The 25,784-nt window shown below is 38.9% G+C and overlaps 1 protein-coding gene across 2 annotated transcripts in view; it reads right to left on the minus strand.

Annotated features, from left to right (window-relative positions):
• ARL15 (ADP ribosylation factor like GTPase 15) overlaps nucleotides 1-25,784 on the minus strand; it is a 352,151-nt gene that overhangs the window by 229,891 nt on the left and 96,476 nt on the right. The gene's annotated exons all lie outside the window — the stretch shown is intronic.

Raw genomic sequence — 25,784 nt, forward strand, 5'->3', positions numbered from 1 at the left:
ATAAAAATAAATAAAAATAGATTGGTAAATAAAAATGATAAAATAAGTGAAAGTGGAGAAGTCTACAAGAACGTTTTACTTATTTCAGTGATTCTACTGCTCCTTTTTGGGACTTTGTTCCATATTTGCTCCTTCATAAATTATAATAACCATATCTAATAATAATAATAATAATAATAATAATAATAATAATAATATCAATAGAATGCAATGGCTAGTTCCCCTGGTTTCCGTAGTGATTTACTCACTTGTTTTTTGGAGCATTTTTCCGAAATACAAGACATTCAAAAATGTTACTGCAGCTGAAAAACAAACTACTGAGCTATTTCATCGAATATTATTATTATGTTATTTATATAGCGCCAAAAAATTCCGCAGCGCTTTACAGTGGGTGGACGAACAAACATGTAGTTGTAATATAAATTAATTCACAATTTTATTTAATTATTATGCAATGTTTCTCTTTAAATCCGTAAAGGGACACTATAAACACCAAAACTGCATTATCTCAATAAAGATTTATTTTTGTGCATAAATGATGTCCCTTTTTTGCAATGTATATAACATTCTTTTCAGGCAAACTTCTGAAACCACGCATATAGTGACTGTCAGAAACTAGAGGCTACTTGAAAATTTTAAAATTGAAGGTTTTTATTTTCTGGGTCATCACGCCAAGCATGACGATGCTGAACACTCTTAATGCTTCTCACAGCATGTTCCTAATGTTTCTTTATGAAAAGCATTGGATTGGACAAAAGTCATCATTGCTGATGACTTCACTGATGATAAGTGTTGTTACAGAGATTTTTTTTTTTACTTAAAAGATAAGGCAAAAAAAAGGCCTGTCACTAAGCACATTTTAACATTACAAATAAATATACCTTTTTTTCCAATGTTAGAGTGTTCTTTTAAGAATTAACACTAGGACAAGAATATGTAGTAATGATGTTGGTACTAGGAAAGTGCGAACAATAAAATGCAAAGAAAATCAAATATCTATTTTTTAACATGAGGATGATTTACATGATAAATTAGTTAAAAATGTATACACTTTAAAATAAAAGACAAAGGACATTTTGCATTAGTTCAAAAATAAATGTTAAAATGGGATAATCTTGTGTCCAAAAGGTAACAGAGTTGTTTACTAAACTTGTGGAGAATTAACGGGGGAATTTCAAAGTTAAAGTCCAAAAATATATTCTAGAGAATTAACAATTCCACTATTTTGGTCTTAAATGTGTGATTCCATTGTTAATTATTCTACCTTAATGAATAGCTCCATTTATAAATGGCACATTGCTTGAAAAGGCAGTCTTGAGAGTAAGGGCAAAGGTACATTTCTTCTAAAATTTAAATACACATTGCAGTGAACAGTATGTTGTTATGGGAATAGAATGCCATCCTGGAATCTAAATGAATTCCATAAAAATTATGGTTTAACCAGAACCCTTTAATATCATTACGTCTCCATAATGCATGATTCACCGTTCTGTACACCCTATGTATGTACTGCAGTAAATTTAAATTTATATAGTGGTAGCAAATTTCATAATCAAGTTAAATCTCAGTAGGGGAAGTTACAGTAAATCTAGTAGTTATACAGGCATTATGATAGAACGTTCTATAACGTATGTGTATACGTTAAGTTAGCTTCTTCTCTCTATTAACGTATATATCTGTCCAAAACTCAAGATCCTAACTAGATGTCTTTCATTCAAGTCATAGCTCATGTTGCACTGCATGGGATTTATTGGGACTGAATTAGTTCTTTGAGTACCAAAGATAAGTGTAATGCATAATGAGGTTACCTCCTCCTACTTTCATGGAGATAAGCAAAATGAATGGTATGTTCTTAGTGCTGGAGAAAGAAATTAGTAGGGCTAAAGTAGTGTATTTAGCACAATACAGTTGTGTCTGTTATGTAAGATTAGCCCAATTTAGAGGTACATATACGTGAAATTGGTACAACGCACCAATAGCATGGTTCATTCATTCTGTGTTCTTTTATTGGTTTTCGAGGGGGTACATAATGCATTTGCAATCATTGTTCGTTTGACATTAAGAAGTAACTATGTGTTAGGAATGGATTAGGAAGAACAAGACTCTTAACAGTTAAAATTTTATCTCTCTCAGCTATTGGGATCTTTGTACTGTGCATGTAATGTATTTTAGAACAAAAAAAATTAATTGCTAAAATAATTTAAAAAAAAAATGAACACAACTCTGCTTTAAGAAAAAAAAAATACATTTTAAATAAAAATTTTTTTTTTTAAAAGTTTACAATCGAAAATAAAGGGCTCTATAATAAATGTCAGTGTTGTCAGTTTGAGAAATAACATTTTTAATAGTGATTTATTAGTTTTTACACTAAAAAGGTGTCAGTGATGTTTTACCGGTCAAGAAAATATTTAATTGCTAAAAACAAAAAAGGAAACCTAACCACAAACATTTTCATAAGCATTGGTTTGGCTAATGTCACTTACAGACTGAATTGCCTTATGAGGCTCCTGGTTTGTTCCTGCATGTATTAGATACACTGTACAATTTACTGTTAATAAAAAATTAAAAAATTAAAAAATCAAAGCAAATTAAATAAAAATTGTAAAAAAAGCAGCTTAAATATTTAAAGATGATAATGCACGGTTACGATTTGCTTGAATTTTCTACAATTCTGGCGTTAGACCAGCCAGTTCTCACACTTGTTGCTACCTATATTTTAAAATATGCGCACAGACAAGCCTGTAAATGAGAACACGATCAAAGTTGTTAGGGGTCAGACTTGGAAAAACAATGCCACTGGTGTCTGTCAAAAGGTGATTCCCACTGCGGAGAACGGTTTAAATTACTCGGCGTAGCATGAAAATGCAAATTTACTATAACACCACAAAAATGTTTCCTCTCCTGGCAAGGGGAGACTGCACAAATGGCTGGGATAAAGTTTCTTGCCAGTCACGATTTCCAAAAGAAAAAAACAAAAGGGGGAAAAAAAAAAAACACACACATATACATTTAATAGCATGCATACTACAAGTCTAATATTCATTTTTAAAACAACAAATAAATGTGTACAGAAAAGAAAAAAAACAAAAAATGTAAGGGTACATAAATCTTAATGTCAATGACAGGAAGGAGCTTTGGTAAGCCATTACCATAAATCTGACAAACGCTAATTTGATGGGTGGCTGTATCTGTCTGCTGCAAGGCCAGTCTAGACAGTCTATTGAGAAATCTTAAAAACACAACTGTTTGTTCCTTGTAACACCATCTGGAAATAGCAATAGGAACCTACCCAGTGCCATTCACAAATAGGATCAAAGCACATTCAAATGCCATCATGAAGTCCTACACACAGAAAATTCAATCGGAGATCTCGGAGCAATTTTCTGGAGGCCCTTAACGAAGAAAACCCCTTGGACTTTGTAAGCACTTAGCAAACCGTGAACTAAAAGGGGAGAATGAGAGGGCATGAAATGAAACAGAAAGGCCTGCTAATACCTGCTCTTATAACCCTTTTGCTTCCAGAAGGGCCCCACACGCCTCAGACTACCAATGTTAACTCGTTCAGTGTACACAGACACGGAGGTGGGACTTTTTCTCCATTGACAATTTGGCATTCAATGTACCTAGTCAGAGTACAAAGTGTGTCTACTGCAGAATAATATCACAGTACGGAGGGGAGCTCTGTTGAACCTCTTTAAGTATAGCAAACAGAAGAGTCTTGGATGGATGCCGGGATCCCCTATGCACGGTCGCCTCCAGCTTTCACATTTTACAAAACATCAAATGTCTTGAATGACCTTGTATACAAATGTGGACGATAAACCAAGTCTGCGATAAAGTTATACATTTTACTATATGGTATACAAGATAAATAGACTCAAAAGAGTGATTAATAATGCTAGCAAAGTTGGAGTTTTTCCATTTTTTTTTTTAAATACATTTTTTTAAGTCCAAACCCCATCTAAAAGCACATAATTTATCCTTTTATTTTGGGATACGTTCACTAAACAGTAAATCGCAGTGAGCGGAAACACAATTCAGGAAAAATAACTGAATAGTTAATATAGTTTAGCGGAATATTTTTTTTTTCCCTGAACGCTGCAATGTTGTTCTCAATTCCCATTCCTCTGTTTAGTGACCAAACGTCTGCTCACTGTTTTTCAAGAGATCAATGCATCTATCCCATGATTTAAGACTCTAATGCAGGGGAAGGCAACCTTCGGCACCCCAGATGTTATGGACTACATCCTCCATAATGCTCTTACAGCTATAGTACTGGCAAAGCATTATGGGAGGTGTAGTTCAAAACATCTGGAGTGCCGAAGGTTGCCTATGCCTGCTCTAATGTATTAGTGACCAATATATAAAATTAAAATGGGGTTTAAGATGAGAAGCTCCCAACAATTTAAGGGTTACTTCAAATTAAAAAAAAACAAAAAAAAAAACACACCAGTGTTTTTATAGAACACTGGTTTTGGTTGCAGTAACCCTTTTTCTAATGTGATCACCGCCCTAACGGAAAATAAATACGCTCTAAAACTTACCTCCATTTCATCACCGGGTCCAAGTTCTCCCCTCAGCCAAATTCTGCTTGGCTGATGCCACTCCATCACCAGAGAGGGAAGTCATGCCATCACTGGCTGTCTGGCATAGTATGCTGATTTTGTACAGAATTGGTATTAGAGAGGTGGAGATACATCTCCAGCGGGGATGGGGTTAAGTAATCTCTGTATATGCAAAGCAAAATGCTGCACATACAGACTGCAGGAACCATAACCACTTCACTTCAAAACACTTGAGTGGTCAACTGGCCTGCAGTAACCCTTTAACTTTGCTTCCTCTGATTAAAGCAGGTATCTTACACTGCAAATTATACTTCAATCTAAACCCAACAATAAAGTCAAATTGAAACCAACAAAAAGCCACTGCACAAAACCACTTGAGCCTTTGGTCATTTTAATTAATTATGATTAAAGAGAACTGAAAAAAAAAAATGTAAAAAAAAAAACAAAAACAAAAAAAAAACACCACCATTCAGAGACGATAGAGGATTGTAAAAAAAAAAAAAAAAAAAAAAAAATTATTAAGGATTTGATTTTTACTTTCAACATGTTTCAAGGTTAAGTATTTATCTTAAGATATTTTAAATTGTGTGCAGATCTGCAGTTCCCCACCATGTAATCTCTCACAACTGAGAAATTAAAGAGAGTGGGGTTTACAAGTGTAACATTTCCAGTTGCTGGTTGATCTAAAAGCAAGTGGAATGCAGAGGATTGTGTCCTTTCTTACTGGGAAGTTACCCCAGACAAAACTAAAGTGAAACTCTGCAAACAGACTTATCTTTGTAACTCAAAACAAGTGAATGACTTGTTTCCCACAGAGGCCTTCCCGGCAGATAAGTAAATGGCTCGTCAGAATAGGAAGGGTTCAGCTATTGATGCGAGGTTTCAGCACAATTTTCCACACATACTACATTAAAATGAGGATTCTCTCCCACCCCCCCTCTCTCACAGTAAACTATACCTAAAACAGAAAAACAATCCTCAAACACACAGAGTTCGAGTCCAGTATCAGTCAGTTCAAAGAGGTGGTTATCTGGAAAACCAGCACGCAATCTGCATTTAAAGGGCAGGAGACTGCATAAATCTTTTTTTCATTTAGCATGCTTCATTACAAGAATGATTGCTTTTAGAAGGAGGAGCTGTGAATCAGGTATGCAGCAGCAGCAACAACTACTGAGAAAGTTGGAGGACTTAAGAAAAATAATTAAAAAAAATAATATATATATATACACACGTACAGACGTACGAAATGAAGTTCCAGTCAACAAAAATAAAACATTCCAGCATTTTTAAGTATTGTACATTATGCATTTTCAATAAAGTTTTTTAGAGATTGTGTTTATACTGTGTGCTCGTTGTCAAACATGTGGGTTTTTGGGTACCAAAATCAGCAGTCATTTAATTTCTAGAGTTTAAATATAAATACAATTTTAAAAATCTAGATCTATTTATAGCTACCTCTGGAGAGATACACTGGTAAAGTATAGGTTATAGAAAAACAAAGTCATTGTTTTTATATTAAGACAAAATAACGTCTAGTATATACTCCACTACTATGTATCTTTTATAATATATGATGGATTTTTATTTTTTTAAGAAATGTGATTAGGGCATGGTTACTTTAAATGTAGGGTTAAAGTTCTAAAGACAGCTCCCCAGTGATTGATATGCAGGGAGATGAGCTGGGTAAATGGAATCATGCTGTTTCTGTCTCTCCAGCCCCTCTTTCTACTTATTAGTTCATGAAGAGAGATTATATTAATGGAAGCAGCTGCTGGCCGGGAGTATAACTTCCACTAATCACAGGCAGGCCTGGGACATATACATGTCACCACTGACCTGAGATTAATGACTCCTGCACTTTGCAGTGTTGGTCAAACGATGTATTATGGCGGGCGAATAATGGACTGGAGTCATTACCATCATGGAGTGCTGCATTTGAACATGAAGTGCCATAAAAAGACACACATTATGATGTATAATTGCAAAGAGTCTTATCAGGAAAACACGCCATCAATATGTTCCGATGACATGTTTATAGCTTTATAAGTAAGCATTTGAATTTTAAAAGGAATCTTAAAATGAATAAGAAGCCAGACAAGACTGACAGAGAGGTGAAGAATGGGAAGAAAGTAGTTTGGCAGCAGAATTATTTTTGGATTGTAAAGAGGCAATGTGTGTCCAAAGACTGGTTGGTTATTATCCACCTTGAGTACTGAAACCCAAGCGTGGATAAGCATTTTAAAAGCATCAAGCAGTAGGGAGGGACACATAAACTTGTCTAAGCAGGACCTTCTTCACCTTGTCAAATATCCCCCTTCCATAATTGAAAATGCTAATCATTTTAATAATACTAAGCCATAATGTTAAGATTCAAGCATTAGGATTTGGAGATTCACAGAATGTGGTAATTGGAAAAAAAAGTCAATGTCAAAGTAGCGGGAAAGTAGAACTTATGTTGGCATCATTGACTGAAAGAGATACTGACAAATGAGAAAGTTACCAAGACAGACAGAGGAGAGAGAGTTGGTTAGAAGGTTTAGATGGAAAGGAGAGAGATTAGGAGAAAATAGGTATTCTGGATATCAGCAGAATAAAGGGATACTGAAATTCAAAACATCTGATCAGATCACTCAGGAAGGCAGTATAGAGTGTGAACAGTAGCAGCGAGGAGAATGCCAACATAAAAAGTTAGCAGAGACGCTTTTCTGCCAAAATGAGAATACCATAAAAGAGCAGAGTCACTTACCATAGCGCCAAAGGGAAGTATAGTGCTAAGTATACAGTTTTGTATTTCCAGCACTATAGTATCCCTTTAAATGTTTGCATATTTTCAGTTCATTATCTATGACACATTAGGATGGTGGGTCAGTACGAGCCTGGAGTATCAGTTTATAGATTCACAATAGCCAAAATATTATTTGCAGCTGGTATCAGAGATTCTCTACTGAGCAACAGTCTCCGTGCATATTTGTATCCATATTGTCCTGTATATTACTGTTGACACTTATTGAGGGAAAAGAGAGGATTTGGGGGCACACCTGAAACATGCGTTTCTAAGTAGTTGCGCTGCAGTAAAGACCAAAATATATACAAAATACAAATTAAGGAACAGAGGATACTGAAAGAAATGAAAATACAGTTTAAAACTTTACAAGGCTACTTAAAAGCACATATCTTAGAAACAACTATGAGATTTCAGTTAGTGATTATGGTCCCAAAAACACCCTTCCCCATTATAAGTAGTCAAACAATTTTATAAAGGTCTGTCTTCCTACCTCGGGTCCTAAGGGGGTTGTTCTATGCCACCACTACTGCCGATAAGAGCCAGAATCCAGAGCAGGAGCTTCCATTAGCTCGCTTGAGCTAAGCCTGACAGTGCAAGTCTAACACATTGGCGGAGAGAGTCAGGTGGTTGCTTCCAGCTAATTAGCCAAGTCCTGCACTGCCGTTCCTTCACTCGGGCAGAGAGTTTATAGCTCTCTGACGGAAGTAGTTTGTGTACAGGGCGGTGAACAGAGGACCCCAGGTAGCAAGTCAAACAGTTCTACAGCGGTTACTAATAATGGTAGGGGGAAGCAGAGGCTGTAGTGGCTATAGTGTTTAGAGTGTTCCTTTAAGGATTTTGGGGGGAATTTATTCAGTTTGACTGCAATCAGAAATTGGAGGAGCTGTAAATCTGAAACCAAAATAGCTGACTTGGAATACTTCTGTATCCATTATTTTTCCAGCTCACCTATTCGGTTAAAAAAAAAAAAAGGTCCCATTCCCCACCAAATCCACCATAATTTCAAGTCAGGGTCGCCCAAAAGTATACAGTATAGTTTATTTGCATATGTCTTCCATCAACGTTGCAACATTCCACTTATTCTTTCAAACTGCCGCACTGATATTTAAATGTTTGAAATGTACCTGTTACTGTGTTGTGTGTCAGGTTGTAAGTGTACCCAAAAAACTGTTGTGATGAATTTCATTGGTTCAACTACACACCTACCTTTGGGCCACCATGTATATCCTAAGCACTCTTTAGGCTTCACTTGACAAATCATCTCCAACCCTTATCACAGAATTGGTTTTCCCATTCAGATAAAAGCTAATGTTAAATCCCATGATTCCGTTATGGAACATAGGGATGTAGTTTATATGTGCTCCGCAAGTCAAAGTTTGGGATCTTCAGCTATATCCCAATGTCCTGTAATAACAAGAGGCATTTATCTCTTTTGAAATATTAGCATGATTGGTAACATGCTTAATCAGACATAGCCTAAACCTGTGATGCTGTCGCTTCCATGGGAAGTTTGCACATTATCCAAGCAGTGTGTTCTTTGCCTTCAAGTCCCTAATAAACCCTGATTAAATCCCAGCAAACTTACAACAGTCCAGAAGAACTTTTATATAAACTTCAACAATCATACAAAAACTTCAGAAAACAAAATATTCAACAAAAGATTTGCATTCCTGGATCTATGAACAAACAGTACTTATATTGACAGGTAATACCCAATTATTGGTACCAAGATTTTGTCATTTAAATGATGTATGCAGAATTTGTTTGCACTTATTAGCAAATTGCCGTTTAAATAATAGTGCTTCAGCTTGTCTTTTGTTAAGCAATAGTGCCACCCGGAGGAAAAAAATAGATTACATGTGTAATGTTCGAAAAACAGGTATTGTTTACAGATTTTGGTTTAACATTTTTATGTATTTCCCTAAAACCTTAAGGCTGTGCTTTTAGTTATGGCCCCTTTAACAATCCACTGAATAGTCTAGTAAATAATGGGAAAACACTTTACCATCTCATCAAAGACAACTTGAAAACAACATCTCCAGTATATTGTAAAATGTACACATAAATGATTGGAAAATTATCAAGGTAATTCAATAAACTACGAGTTGTGGACAGCAGAAAAAAGAATTATAAATTTTAAACCACAATAGCCCATCTATAAATATAATGGCGGCTCATTTAATGAATAATTTTCTCAATTCCCAGTTTAACGAATCATCATGTTTATAATTCATGGTAGGCCTCTGGTGCTGTCCCACAGACAAAAGTCAAACTATATTTTCCATGGACACTCGCCCCGTTTCTCTGCAGAGATCACTTAAAGGGACACTATAGGCACCCAGACCACTTGAGCTCATTGAGTCACTGTCTCACTAAGTCCTGCAATGTAAATAATTGCCGTTTTAGAGAAACTGCACTGATTACCTTTCAGGGCCATGACTGCCTTTAGTGACTTTCAGAGGCCTGACGCTTGACGTTCTCACCCTCCGCATGAGGCCATCCAGTATCAGAAAAACCCTGTAGAAAAGCATTGCTGCAACTCAAGAAGGGAGGGCCCAATGTGCCCCCCCCCCCCCCCCTTTCCTGTCAAGATACCATCAAGATAACAAAACAAAACATTATTTGGACTCCTCTAATCCTCCTAATGATGCAATGAACAAAAATGAGCTAAAGTGCTTCGGGGTGCTTAGGAGGTCACCATAGTCATGTTTTATTAACGTGCCTTTTTCATGTGAAGGTAACTAATCCAAATATTCTCATATGCTCACTAGTCTGTCCCTAAACATTTGGCAGGAGCGCTTCACCTGACCATATCTTTTTCTACTTTCCTCTTTTACCTTATTATTTCATTTAGAGATCAATATTGCCTCTCAAATATGTAGGGTCACCCTAGAAAGCATACCAGACTAGAATTTTCTAGGAATCAGCCTGGTTATGATCTCCTTTCCTCCCTCTTCTGACAACACTTTTTATGCAATTATAGTTTTGATATTTAACATTATATCAACAGGAGTGTGTTGAGGAGACCCCTATAGTCGATATAGGGATACACCAGCCTTCCCTTCCTGTCTTTATCGAATATCTGTTTGTCTCCTTTGACTATGTTGTATAGCTAGAGGATAGAGGGTAGCAGCGACCTCTGCTGGTTATAAGTTAATAATACAACATGGAAAGTAGAATTTTTCTCAAATAGCACATTAACAATCATACTGATATAAATTGTGAAATCAAATTATTATTAATTCAGTAAAACATTTAATTGGCTTTTTTTTGGAACATCTATTCATTGTTTTATTGACGGTTTACTCTTAAACTATAGCCTGTTGAGGCCTTTTTATATTCTAAATGAAAAAAAGTTGCATTTTGTTTTGGATATTTACCACAAAGATTATAGCATAGTTTTCATGTATTGAGTTTTCTCATCAGAAAGCATTGGCCAATGCTACCCTATGAGAAGCATTTGATTAGGCGACCGGTCGCAATTGATCATTTAAATTTGAGTAGCAGTGGCTGGGGGCAAAGGTAGCGTCTGCGGTCTCTCGTGTCACTGCAACTTGACGGGATACTGGTCATGGTATACATTGGGAGTATTGTTTCTCAGAGTTTGACGAGCATAATTTGGGGGGTTGATCATTGTGGCATATTTCTGGTTTACTAAATGGCCAGCAAAAATGTTGTGTAAATATAAATTTTACACACTTAATACCATATGAGATGCCCTGGAGTGTTAACTTTCACAAATAGCCGGCTTTTAGGGGGGTAGTTTTAACAAACCACTATATTGCCCCAAACGTAGACATAAAAAATTAGGTCTATCAAATACATCTATCAAAATTGTAACTGTAAAACCTGAAATAGACACGTCTCTTGGCGCTGAATCTTTACAGGATAGTGACAAAGGAAACATTAGGAATATTGTACTCAGAAGATGCAGCTGACTGCAATATAGGGTTGTGTAGTAAAACATATCTGGTTTACCACAATAAAAAATAAATACCAAAAATAAACTGAAATCCTAGACACACATGTCCAGGACTTTGTGAATTAATTTTCTTAAATGACCACTGCATTTCAAAGATATGTCCCTTATTTTAGGTCATATCTGAGGACCAGACCTTACGATCAGGATTACTTTTGAAGATTTGGACATTCACAGTTCTCTATTTATTTCAATTTCTGCATATGGTATAATTCTGCAACATACTTCAGTGTTTGCGGCCTCTCCACACTTCACTACAGATCTGCATTGTATCCAATTTTGTTCTTGAAATAGTATACAAAATCGTTAGGGGAAATGCTACTCTGATAACACAATAGTACAAACAGCACTGTAATAAAAATCACTGTCATCATACATTCAACTTGTTCCTTCAAGGGCATTGCTTGTCAATTAAAGGGAAACTCCAGTGCCAGGAACACAATCCGTTTTCCTGGCACTGCAGATCCCCTCTCCCTCCCACCCCCCAATCCCCCGTTGCAGAAGGGGTGAAAACCCCTTCAGTCACTTACCAGAGGCACCTCTGCCACCGCTCCTCCTAGTGATTTCGTCGGCCGGTGGGCGAGACTGATCCCACCCACCGGCCGGGGAGACCTAATGCGCATGCGCATTAGAGATGCCCATAGGAAAGAATGAAAATGCTTTCCTATGGGGAAATGAGCGACGCTGGAGGTTCTCACATCGCGTGAGGACGTCCAGCGATGCTCTAGCACAGGTTTTCTGTGCTATGATCCAGGAAGTGCTCTCTAGTGGCTGTCTAGGAGACAGCCACTAGAGGTGGAGTTAACCCTGCAAGGTAATTATTGCAGTTTATAAAAAATGCAATAATTACACTTGCAGGGTTAAAGGAAATCTCCAGTGCCAGGAAAACGATCCGTTTTCCTGGCACTGGAGGTTCCCTCTCCCTCCGACCCCCCCAATCCCCAGTTACTGAAGGGGTGAAAACCCCTTCAGTCACTTACCTGAGGCAGCGACGATGTCCCTCGTCGCTGTCTCCTCCTCCGCGCCGCTCCTCCTTCTTACTCCGTCGGTCGGTTGGCGAGACTGATCCCGCCCACCGGCCGAGGAGACCTAATGCGCATGCGCGGCATCAACAAATATACAATTCTTAAAGGAACAGGCTTTAGACACTAGAGCCATTACATTAAGCTACAGTGGTGACTATAGTGTTTCTTTAAGAATAACTATTATTCTTAAAGTGTTTCTTTAAGAATAACTATTTTAGCTGGCTCCTATATTTAGAGCAAATTTGTCAAGCCCTGGTCTAATTTAACACAAGCTGGATTGATAATCACAGACGTTTACATTTACACACAGGCTTAATTTGTTTAGACGGACTCAAAAATGGGGTGCACTCCTTTTATAGTAGTATATATAGTATACCTGATCATGTAACATTAAAAGGAACACTCCACTGCCTAAATAAAATTAAAAAATATCCCTGTTAAGTAGATTAAAACATGCATGCATTTAACAATGCTTTTTCATTTAGGGTATATCTAAAAACAGCTTGAAAACTTTGTAGATCTCTTGTCTGAAGCCTTTGCAAGACCTGCCCTCCTAACCACGCCCAGAGCAAGCATACGTTTCTTTAAGGGAGTGTTCCTTTAAAAACCATATTGTGTCTACCACTTGGTTCTGGAGAATATAATGCTGGTCTATAAATAATTCACAACAATGTTAATCTAAACCATTCTAGCTTTCAAAGTCCTATTAAAACAAATCATTAAAATGCTTTTACGGCCTGGTTGCTGATCATTTGTATTTTTATTTTACTGTAGACTAAATATTTTACAACAAGAACTGTATTACAGTATAATTTTATGATTTATTTAGCATTGGTGCCGACCTAGTGCATTCATCCACCCCCATGCTCACATTCATACCTTCATATTCACCTCTGAAAAAACATTCATGCCCCCTCATGTGTTGTTCATGGCATCTTAGCCATCAAAGAAGCTTTCAATATGTAATATCTTCTCAGACATATAGAAAAAAAAAAAAAGAGCCTGAGAGTAAGCCAACACAGATCACAGATCAAAACCAGTAAGCAATTAAAGAATTTAAAGCCTACATCAAAGCAGACAAAATACTATAAAAAACAAAACAAAAACAACACAGTACCAATGTCTATCAGAACGCAATATCTAACTCACACCAGACAGTGGCATCTGGAACCAATGTCTCCAAAAAGGTTGTGTTCACAAGACTCAGACAGGCTCAGCGTATTTGCAATTACATAAAAAAATAATTTAATGTGGGTGGGTGGACTGAAAGACATGCTATATGGGCATATAATAAAAGTTTGGTACTAATAAACTTTGCATACAGCATTTTATGCAATGGACTGTGAAGACTGCATTTCACAGTTTTCAGCTTTATCTTGGTGACAATGTCAAAAACATGTATACTTTTCGGTTATACGTCGAATTACAGACCACAGTCTGTTGACACCACAGCGTCCATACACAAGCTCCATGAAAGGTGATGTAGTGAAAGAAAATGTATTTAAAATACAAAGCAGAAAAAAAGGCAGCATATATGTGGACTATGGAATACATACGTAAATTAGTCAACATAAAGAAGGTGAACAATCTAATTTTGTTTTGCATTTCATAGACCATACCTATGTGGATAGCTCTTGGCACCATAACCACTAAAGTGCACCACCTACATAACCTCAACAGCGTGCTTTTTTGCACCAATACCAAGGTCAAGTTACTCATGTCATCATAACCACTACTAAAAATAAACTTGGGATGCTGGTCGCATCAAAATTATATAGTGCCTTTCCCTCAATGAGACTTAAATCACTTTTCAGTGCATGCTCTCGGAATTAACCGAAACGGCGGCTGAATAATAATAGATTTTATTGAAACTGAATTGATGGTACTCATGATATTGACCTCAGAAGGATAAAGGGAATTTGAACCTGTGACCTGTGTTTTTGAGCAGGCTCTGTAGTCCAGGTATGTACCAACTGACAGCTACCTCACCAGCCTATACCAAATGTTATGAAACTTTGTAAAATTAAACAGGAGATGACAAAACAAACAGTGCTAATCTTATTATACATGGATTGTACACATTAACGAATGTTTACAGTAAACGTTTTCAGTTTTATTTAGATTGCGTACGGTTTTATTTAAAGTGGCTCTGTCACCTTAAAACTTGACTTTCTCCCATTGTTTCTTTTTCTCTTCCTCTTTTAGAATCTGTTCTTTATTATCTATTTCGCATCATAACACAAAATAAGGATACTTTGATGTTATTTTTCTACACTTGACATTTTTGACAAAGGGTGGAGCTTAAGCCAAGCTCTCAATTCTCGATTAACATTGGCAGCGGAACTTGCCCAAAACTCCACCCTTTGTCAAGATGTGTTAGGCATAGAGAAAATGCACAAGTTAAAGTAGCCCATACATTGCCTTATGTTTGTTTTTTTCAAATGTTTTATTGAAAGTTTTTAATACAATAATATAACTAAACAATGATAAAAAATAATGATATCAAACAAACAAGGAAAAGGTGGAAATATACAAGTACTTTTAATCATCCAATACTATTTAAAAGTGAAAAAATATATAAATAATTTAAAGACATTGTATAATAAGAAGTATAACTGTACCATTGGTAGTGCCTTATTTAGCAACCATAATGTGGTCCAAGGTGAATTAACAATAAAAATATGTAACAATGTTTGGTGATCGGTGTTACGGACCGTTTCAGCAGAAAAGGGTAAAAATCAGTTTAGGCGATAATCCCCTTTTCACAAAAAGGCACAGCTACTGTAAAAGCACCAAAACTCACGAATTTGGATATAAATGAATGCACCAAACTCCCGAACTGCATACAAGGGAATAAGGTAGCACTCCAACTGGAACCTCACGAATAGCTGCTAACAGACGAACAGGAAAAGCAGACATCAGCTTACAATCCTAGCAGTCAATCTCCAGCAGCATACAGTGAATCCCCCCCCAAGAACGAGACAAGGCTCCGTGTTGAAGGTCAAGCAGTGGTCTGTTTATTCAGGGCTACCTGCCCCTGTATTTATGCAGGTCTCCCACCTGGTGGACACTCCCCTAGGGGACCAGATGGAAGACTGAAACAGCAGACAGACATGTATCATTTTCGTACACACAGCCACAATACTGTCCCATAATGCATCTTGGTTTCCTCCTCTCTGTCCTGGAGATAATTAATGAAGTAATTCAATTATCTCCTAGGACAAAGGCCAGACTCCATTATGCACATGGTGACACAGAAACAGACTATCACTTTAAAATACATACAGACATATTTTATACATAAAACACAGACATGTAACATATCCCCAGATAGCTCAGGTCTGGGTGCACATTATTAGGTGAATGGCACCCAGACCACACAAATACATTTTAATTGCCATGGAGCCAAAGTCTTTAATTATACGAACAGGCTCCATGGCAGGCTATCTGGGTTACTACAGTTCACATAAAACAAACTACCGAATTTCCCTGCATTCACCAAATCCATACGAATTAGAACCAGGGGCTGGAGGTTCAGCGTTGCCTGCACGGAAAAGTGTCCGATTTTGGTGCATGAAAGCCGGGCAGACAAGCGCTGGCTGCCCGGGGAGCTCCAGAACACCGCCACCTAGCGGCCGCAAAGTGTAACAGCAGCCACACAGTTAACAAGCAATTAAGCTGCGGTTAACCGCAGCTTCAGGGAGGTAAATGGAGGGCACACTCCGGCTTCTGGGTGGCCAATTAACAGCGCCGGCCGGCTTCCCACGGCTCTGGGGAGGTTGGTGAACGGCTGTTTGTTCGGTAGATGAAATCTACCGAACTGCTGTGCAGAAAGGGAGAAATAAATCCTTCTGCACAGCAAAATTAACCCTTTAGCTGCCGGTCCATAATCCAAAGGCAGCAGGCGGGCAACCAGGCTCCTCCAATGCAATGTGGCGAGATTGGTTTCGTCACAATCGGTTTAGGGAAAGAACTAAAAATGATATTGACGCCTAATATCTTCTTCCCAAATCGTCCAATCGAGATGAAAGGTGATATTTAAAGTGACACTATAGTCACCAGAACAACTACAGCTTATTGAATTTGTTCTGGTGAGTAGAATCATTACCTTCAGGCTTTTTGCTGTAAACACTGTCTTTTCAGAGAAAATGCAGTGTTTACATTACAGCCTAGTGATAACTTCACTGGCCACTCCTCAGATGGCTGTTAGAGATCCTTCCTGGGTAATGGCTGCCTAAAATGCATCCAAACATTCAGTATCTCCTCCCTCTGCATGCAGACACTGAACTTTCCTCATAGAGATTCATTGATTCAGTTCATCTCTATGAGGAGATGCTGATTGGCCAGGGCTGTGTTTGAATCATGCTAGCTCTGCCCCTGATCTGCCTCCTTGTCAGTCTCAGCCAATCCTATGGGGAAGCATTGTGATTGGATCAGGTTACCACTTCTGATGATGTCAGCAGACAACTTGTTTTTCTGAGGCAAACAGCATGCAGATCTACAGCTTCGGGGTTGAATACAGTAAGATTTTGCTACATTTATGGAGGCATGAGGGGCCCGATGGTGGTTTTAACACTACAGGGTCAGGAATACATGTTTGTGTTCCAGACCCTATAGTGATCCTTTAAGTCCAATGGCAATCGCTTAGATCGTTCACGTTTGTTTTCAAAAAGGTGCTGTAATACCTTGCTAACTGAAGGGGCAGGTGATGATTTCCAGTGTTGTGAGATTAAAGAAGCAGCAGAAATAAGAAGATAACCCAACATAACTGACTTTTGGATATATGTTCCAGTAAATTTATAAATACACAAAGATGTGGGGATATTTCAATTGGAAATTTTTTGATGGATTGAATAATTTTATGTAAGTCTTTCCAGAATGGTGTTATCTTAGGACATGTCCAGAAGATGTGATATAATGTTCCAACCTTCCCACAGCCCCTCCAACATGAATTGGTGTTTGTCAATTGTAATGATAAAAGTCTAGAAGGTGTAAGGTACCATCTGTATATTTGTAATGTGCTTCTATGTGTGATGTACATTGTGCAATGACTTTCAGTGTTCGTAAAGAGGTGTGCCAGTCTTTAACTTGAAATTCCCCATCCAGCTCACTCTCCCATTTCAACATGTAGTGAAATGTAGGGCCTACGTAACCAGCAAGATAGGTATAGCATAAGGAGATGGCACGTTTCTGACCAGGATTGGAAAAATTTATTTTCTATAAATTTGACATTGCCAATTGTTGCAAGTCCGAATCCTGGTCAGCAACATTAAAATGTTCACGCAACAGTTTTACCAGCTCATCTACAAGAGTGTCGGAATTGTCTAAATCAGAGGTGTCCAAAGTGTGGCCCAGTTGCGGGTGGGCGGGCGTGTCTCTCAATCTGGAGCCAACAAGAGTATCCATAATCCAAGTTCAATTCAATAGCCATAGCAGCATTCGCTGGCCAATAGTAATGAATTAAATTCAGCAAGTCCATACCTCCACTAACCCCGATATTCTGCATAATGTTTTAAAGAGAAATAGATGAGAAATGAAAAAAGAACAGATTCCAGAGCCACTTTAATATTGTTTCAAGTCACCAATCATAAAATATGTCAGTTTAATATTCAACTTTTTAAAATAAGTCATCTACATAAAATTTATTAAGTGTAAGAAGTAAGAAACTTGCGTAGCTAATTTATTATTATTAATTTTTTAAAGTAGTGGGGAATACATTTTATGTACTACCTCACATCAAAAGAATTGCTTAGATTTGGACTTTGTAGAACCTAAGAGGAAGATTTGTCTACAGCATACTAAACACTCAGTGAACACTTAAAAGGGTGGTCTTTTTTCTAAAAGAAGGAAAAAGCATCCTAAAGGCTAACCGCTATTGTGTAGCAGCACCACATTGAGTTGCAAAGTTGAGTTCCACTCTGTTAGAAGTAATCTTCCCTTGACTAATTTCCCTAAAAGTTCCTTATTTTTACTTTGATGATACAAGCAATTCCTTGGTGTTCACTGTCACGAACGCACCCTACTCCAAGAGTGTGCGTGACATAGTTGTGGTGGTGAAAGGGTTAAAGCTCACTATTTGTCTGCACTAGACCGGAAATAATGACAAAATACCCCTTTTGACACCACCCACACTTAAACATAATAATATAACTATTACTATCTTAACGCTGCCACCACCAAGACAATTTATAAATGGGGTGCCTTGGTCCCCCAGGTAAATCAACAATAAAAACCCACTAAATATTACTTAGCACAATATCTATGTAATTGCAAAAATACTAACTAGTCTCTTCAGGTAACGTGATTCTTAACCAGACAAAGGCAGAACTTAATAAATGAATGTTTATTATGAGCAAAAAATGGTCACAGTGCATATAAAAATATATGATAAACAAATTATTTACACCAACAACATTTAAAAACAAAAAGGATAAAATAACAGAAGTCCTAATTACTCACTTAGGTTTTCAAAGTACAACTTCTGTCCAGGGGGTCTCTGGCAAGGAGAGATTGTGACTCACTCAAAATTAGATCTTGCCCCAAGCAAGTACACCACCACCCTTCAGGATCACAGGAGATATACCCTGTGGATTATCACACCTCACCCAGGGGTGGAGCCAAGGTGTACCTATGGAGATACTAAGTGACCACCTCCTTTGTTCCAGAAACAGCAAGCCAAATATAAACTTTTGGTTTTATCTCCTCTACTGTACTTGCCACAGGAATAATAATTGCCTCTATGAATTTGTTATTGTTTTCCCATTCCATGGACATGTTGCACGCCCCGCCCACGATCCAATAGGACAGACATCACAACTCCTGCCACACGGTTTAAGTTGTGCAACTCATGTTTAGGCTTAATTAAGAGATTGGGCTTGTCCCAGTCCAAATATAATAAAAATGAGGCTTAATTTTTAACCTGTGGGTAAGTATTAATGCTTCACTTGGATAAGATATTGGAACACAAGGATCTTCATGAAACTAATCCTGTAACCATATCAAAGGATTGAACTATCCTTTACAAGGTACATGCCAAATGGATGAAGAGACATTCAGACTTTTTCCAAGTGTAGAACCTCACACCTTGCAGAGCCTTAGTTACTTCCCGTTTATATAGTAAAATCCTTTTCACATTCCTATGCCATTCATACTACCCCTTCTGTCATCTGACCTCTGTGGGGGTTCCAGCTTCAAAAGATGTAACCCCTGTTGACCTCAGCAATAGCATCTCTGTAATTTGTGCCATTTACTACACAAATTACATTAAAGGATAATATTTCATAGTGTAATAATAAATTATGCACCCTTGCCGTGCCATGCACTATACGTGGGAACACTATTAATCAGTTGTTGTGTTTAATATACTTTATAGGGTAAAGTCAGTATTTCGTTTTTTGCCTGGATTGGGTACATAACTGCCCTGCTTTACTTGGCTGTGTAGGGTCACTACTTCTTGGTGTAAAGTGAGAGCTTTATTGGCAGGGCTGTGGAGTTGGAGTCCGAAGCAATTTTGGGTTACTAGAGGTGAACAAATGTACAGACTATGACTAAATAAACTCCATTATGCCACAGGAGTCCCGTTTCATACAAAATTATAGATGTTGGTTTTACTTACGTTATCCAGTTATTAATCATGTAATAAAATTTCCTATAAGATGGTCAGAGTTTAGACATTAATAAATAAAACATTAGCACAGTTTCCTTTTTTTGTTGATAGATGGTACGTATTTCTTTGGCCACTCACTTTTTTTATAGAAATGATACAATACCGCAAACAGTAGCGTCATCTGATAGTTTTCCTGAAAATTCCATTTCTTTACAGAAGAAGGTTGTAAATGATAAAAGGGTATGTGAAGGGTGAGGTGAAAACATTGCATGTACCACCAACGGATTAAACAACTTTATTACCAGGTTATTAGTCAACCCCTAGTTTTTGGGAGATTTTATTTTATGCTTAAAACGTCAACTTATACAGCAGAATAGATGGTAAATTATAATGCAATAATTGTAATATAATTATACACTACTTCATGTTACATTAGGAAGATTTATTTTTATGGTTATTTTGCCACAACATTTGATAGACAGATACTTCAACGGATTTGTTGCATTACATCAGGGGATCCCCAGATGTTGTAGATCGACAACGCCCATGTTGCTTTGCATGCCTTTAGAACGACAAAGCACCATGGAAGCTGCAATATTAAACCATCTGGCGATCTACCTTTGGGCACCCCTGCATTACATTATCTTTCTAATGAGATCTATATTTATGGTATTATTCAAAAAAAAAAAAAAAGTACTACAAGCTTAGAAATACAAGTTTTCCAAAAGGTTTCCACAATTTTAGCCGTGTGTATATAGTATAATATAAGGAGTCAGAGTGTGTCGATACTGGCTCCACAGACCTGTTTATTGGTTAGATGTACTCTTCTGATCCTGTTCATGTAACACTACTGGAAGGCTAGACATTTACAAATATAATATTTTGTTTGTTTTGTTTATTTTGTTAAAAAGAGGCACAGCTGGTAAACAACCCCCCACCCCCCCTGCATTTAATCATACTGACCCTGCTCTAACCCTTAAATCAAAATGGCAGCATATGAGGGGGTAAGGAAATTAAAACCCATGGCAGCAGACACACAATATTTTATATCCACTCAAAGGTATACTATAGTGCTAGGAATACAAAGCTGTATTCCTAGCAACATAGCTCCCTCGTGCCCACACTGTCCCCCCCTCAACTTCGTGTTATATTACCCTTACTGTACTTACCTGATTTTCATCGCCGTGAGCGCATTATGCCTCCCCCATGGGAAAGTATTTCTTTCCTACGAGGAATTGACTGATGCTAGATGTCCTTATCCAGAGGCTACAATTCAGGTCACATACATTTACAGTGAATACCCTTCATAATGGCTTGAATTCGCATGGATTTACTTCATGACTTATACATAAAAAAATACTTTGAGAATGAAAAGTAACCAAAATAAGTAGAAATATCTATATCCTGTTAAGACAGATCCCAGAATTGTGCATTTGTAGTGCACATTTAAATAGCATTGAATTTAGAAGCAGGGAGGACCCACATTCCATATCCTGCAATTCACACAAAGTTGCTAAGAAGTCTATTAATGTTCCACAATACAAATATCAACAATCACGTACGTCAGCCTTTGTGCGTTTTATTATAGCTACAAGAAAAGAACACTTGCATTTTGAATTGTCAGTGTTTTAAGTATTTTCATGTAGTTACAGGAAAATCTCAATAAACAAAACAGTCTACATAAACAAACAAAAAATATCACTGCAATGTAAAGTGGCCATCTATAGAAACAAAGCAATCACTTCCTAAGAAAAGAGTTGATTTACCATTACCGGTTTAATTGATATGCTTTACTTAAAAAAGGTGAGTTTTTCAATTTTCTTTTTCAATTTTTTTTAAAGGAATGGAGACTAGGTGTGAGTCTTACAGAGTAGGGAAGGGAGTTTCATCAAATGATGCAACCCTAGAGAAGTCTTGAAGGTGTGAGTACGAGAGAATAGAAGCAGGTCTTCGGCAGAGCATAGGGAATGTCAGAGCTATTGTGTAGGAAAGAGATATGTATATAGTGTGTGATAAAAATAATACATGCATAATAGCAAAAACACAATTTAGCGAATATGCCATGAGGTGCTAAAATTAAGAAACAAGAGGTTTTCCTCAAAGTATGACCCTGTCAGCTAAAAGAGCCAGAGCCAGTGAGTAAATACATCTGTGTCAATAAAAAATAAGAACACAGATAAGACAAGTATGAATATTATTAACCCCTTCAGGAGCGGCCTGTTTTGGCCATGTTGTACTTTAAAGACCAATGCTGTTTTAACACGTTTGTGGTGTGTGTTTAGCTGTAATTTTCCTCTCCCTCATTTACTGTTCCCATACAAGTTATACATTGTTTTTTTCGGCACACCTCACATGTGCATTTTTTTTTTAAAGTAGACAACCCAGGGTATTCAATATGGGTTATGTCCAGTCTTTTTTAGTAGCCACTTAGTCACAAACACTGGCCAACGTTCGCATTTATATTTGTTTGTGTGTTAAAAATGCGAAAGACAATGAACGCCAACTTTGGCCAGTGTTTTTGACTGAGTGGCTACTAAAAAAGACTGAACATACCCCATTTGCAATACCTTGGGTTGTCTTATTTTGAAAATGGTATGCCATCATGGGAGTAATTCTCATTCCAGGGCTACTATACGCTCTCAAAGGAAACATAACCAACCTGGCAATTTTCAATGTAAAAATATTTGACCCTGTAACTTTCAAAAACACTATAAAACCTGTATATGGGGGATACGGTTATACTCGGGAGACTTTGATGAACACAAATATTAGTATTTCAAAACAGTAAAACGTATCACAACAATATCATCAGTGAAAGTGCCGTTTGTGTGTGAAAAATAAAAAAAAAGTCACTTTCACTGACAATATCATCGCTGTGATATGTTTTACTGTTTTGAAACACTAATATTTGTGTTCAGCGAAGTCTCCCGAGTAAAACAGTATCCCCTATGTACAGGTTTTAGGGTGTCATAGAAAGTTACAGGGTTAAACACCGTGCTAGCAAATTAAATTCTCTGGACTTTTGCCCTGGGTTGTCAGGCAGGTCCCTCAAATTGCAATCAATAAAATTACTTAATTATGTAAAAATATTACATAAATATGCATGTAGAATTTAAATATATATGCATATTTATATATTTGAAGTCTACGTGTATGTTTATGAAATTATGTATGCAATTTTGTATATGGATATATATATTTTATATTATTTTGATTTATTTTTATATGCATAGATGTATATATAATTTCATAATAAGTATTTTGATAAATATATCAATATCAAAATACAATAAAATTTCATATATAATTTTTTACAAAAAAATAAGTTTTTTTTAATTTATTCTAACTTGTTTGTATTTTATAATATATTTTATAGTCATTATATATATATTATATATACACATGTTTAATTTAATTATAAGTTTATTTTTATATTTATATGCATATAAAATATAAATACATTTAGTATGACATTATGTATATAAGGTATATAGATATATTATAAAGATAATTGTCTATATATCATATAAACACACATATATAAATTATATTTTTATTAACATCAGCACAGGCAGTTCCCCTGCAGGCAGATACTTGGACACCTATTGTGGCCATGTGACCGCTCTGTTGAGCGATCACATGACCGTGGGGAGACTGCCTGGGTTGTAAGGCAGTCTCCCCACACCGGGAGCAACGCCGATCGCCGCCGGGGGAACGACAGTGATCGTGTAAGTACATAGGACCGTCACCGGTCCTCAAGGGGATTTTTCCGATGACTGTCCTAAACCGTCCACAGTCGTGAAGGGGTTAAAAGTACGTGTTCAGCAAACACACATATCGCTATGAGGTTTATAAATTAAGTTTAATTACCGTATATATAAAAATAGAAATATAGTGTGATATATCCTAAGTTAGCAATTTACATATATAGAAAACTATAACTGTGTATAGATCACCTGAGTAAATAAAGAACTCTGTCCAGCTAAGTCTAATGAATGGTGTTTACAATAAGCAAACAATCCACATGTGTTTCTAAATTGTACTAAGAAGTAAAAAGCTAAGATTGTATTTTAAGATCCTGAAAAATTCTGTCTTTAAATTATAATAATCCATATGCTGATAAACTCATATGGTTCCTTATAATTTAACAAATAGTAACATTCTATTTGCCGATTGTCTCAATCAATAGTGTATGAAGAACATATTCCATATACTAACCCGGTTGACTGAAGTCGTCATGAACTAACAATCCTATCACTAAAGAGTTTAAAATTGTTACTGAGATTTGTACTATGCCATAACACAGTGATGGCGAACCTATGGCACGCCGAGCCCTCTCTGTGGGCACGCGGCCACAGTTCCGCCATCACTGCAGAATAGGCGCCTGCCTGCCCGAAACGGCAGGCGCCTATTCTGCTTCCGGGTCGGGAGGCAGGGGGAGGGATCTGTGTAGCAGCTCCCCTGTCCTCCCGCGCGATGCTGTGTGGAGCGTTGCCGAGCGTTACCATGGCAACGCTCCACACAGCATAGCGCGGGAGGACAGGGGGAGCTGCAACACAGATCCCTCCCCCTGCAGTACTTACCACCACCGGACCACCAGGGATGGCTGTGTCCCCCCCCCCCCACCACACACTTCATTGAAGGTAAGAAGGAGGGGGGTGGGATACTAACACACCACCCCTACCCCCCCAGAAGTACCCTTACCCCCCCAGCAGCACCCCTACCCCCCCCAGCACCACCCCTACCCACCCCACCCCCCCAGCAGCATCCCCCCCCAGCACCACCCCTACCCACCACAGCATTACCCCACCCCACCCCCCCAGCAGCACCCCTACCCCCCCCAGCACCACCCCTACCCACCCCACCCCCCCAGCAGCATCCCCCCCCAGCACCACCCCTACCCACCACAGCATTACCCCACCCCACCCCCCCAGCAGCACCCCTACTCCCACACACAGCACCCCTACCCCACACACGCGCGCACCCCCCACACACACGCGCGCACCCCCCACACACACGCGCGCGCACCCCCCCACACACACGCGCGCACCCCCCCACACACACGCGCGCACCCCCCCACACACACGCGCGCACCCCCCCACACACACGCGCGCACCCCCCCACACACACGCGCACCCCCCCACACACACGCGCACCCCCCCCCACACACACGCGCGCACCCCCCCCCCACACACACGCGCGCACCCCCCCCACACACACGCGCGCACCCCCCCCCCCACACACACACGCGCACCCCCCCCCACACACACGCGCGCACCCCCCCCACACACACGCGCGCACCCCCCCCACACACGCGCGCACCCCCCCACACACACGCGCGCACCCCCCCCCCACACACACGCGCGCACCCCCCCCCACACACACGCGCGCACCCCCCCCCACACACACGCGCGCACCCCCCACACACACGCGCGCACCCCCCACACACACGCGCGCACCCCCCACACACACGCGCGCACCCCCCACACACACGCGCGCACCCCCCACACACACGCGCGCACCCCCCACACACACGCGCGCACCCCCCACACACACGCGCGCACCCCCCCACACACACGCGCGCACCCCCCACACACACGCGCGCACCCCCCCACACACACGCGAGCACCCCCCCCACACACACGCGAGCACCCCCCCCACACACACACACGAGCACCCCCCCACACACACACGAGCACCCCCCCACACACACACGAGCACCCCCCCACACACACACGAGCACCCCCCCACACACACACACGAGCACCCCCCCACACACACACGAGCACCCCCCCACACACACACGAGCACCCCCCCACACACA

This window comes from Pelobates fuscus, chromosome 5, assembly GCF_036172605.1.
Source record: "Pelobates fuscus isolate aPelFus1 chromosome 5, aPelFus1.pri, whole genome shotgun sequence".
In the NCBI taxonomy this organism is placed as follows: domain Eukaryota; kingdom Metazoa; phylum Chordata; class Amphibia; order Anura; family Pelobatidae; genus Pelobates; species Pelobates fuscus.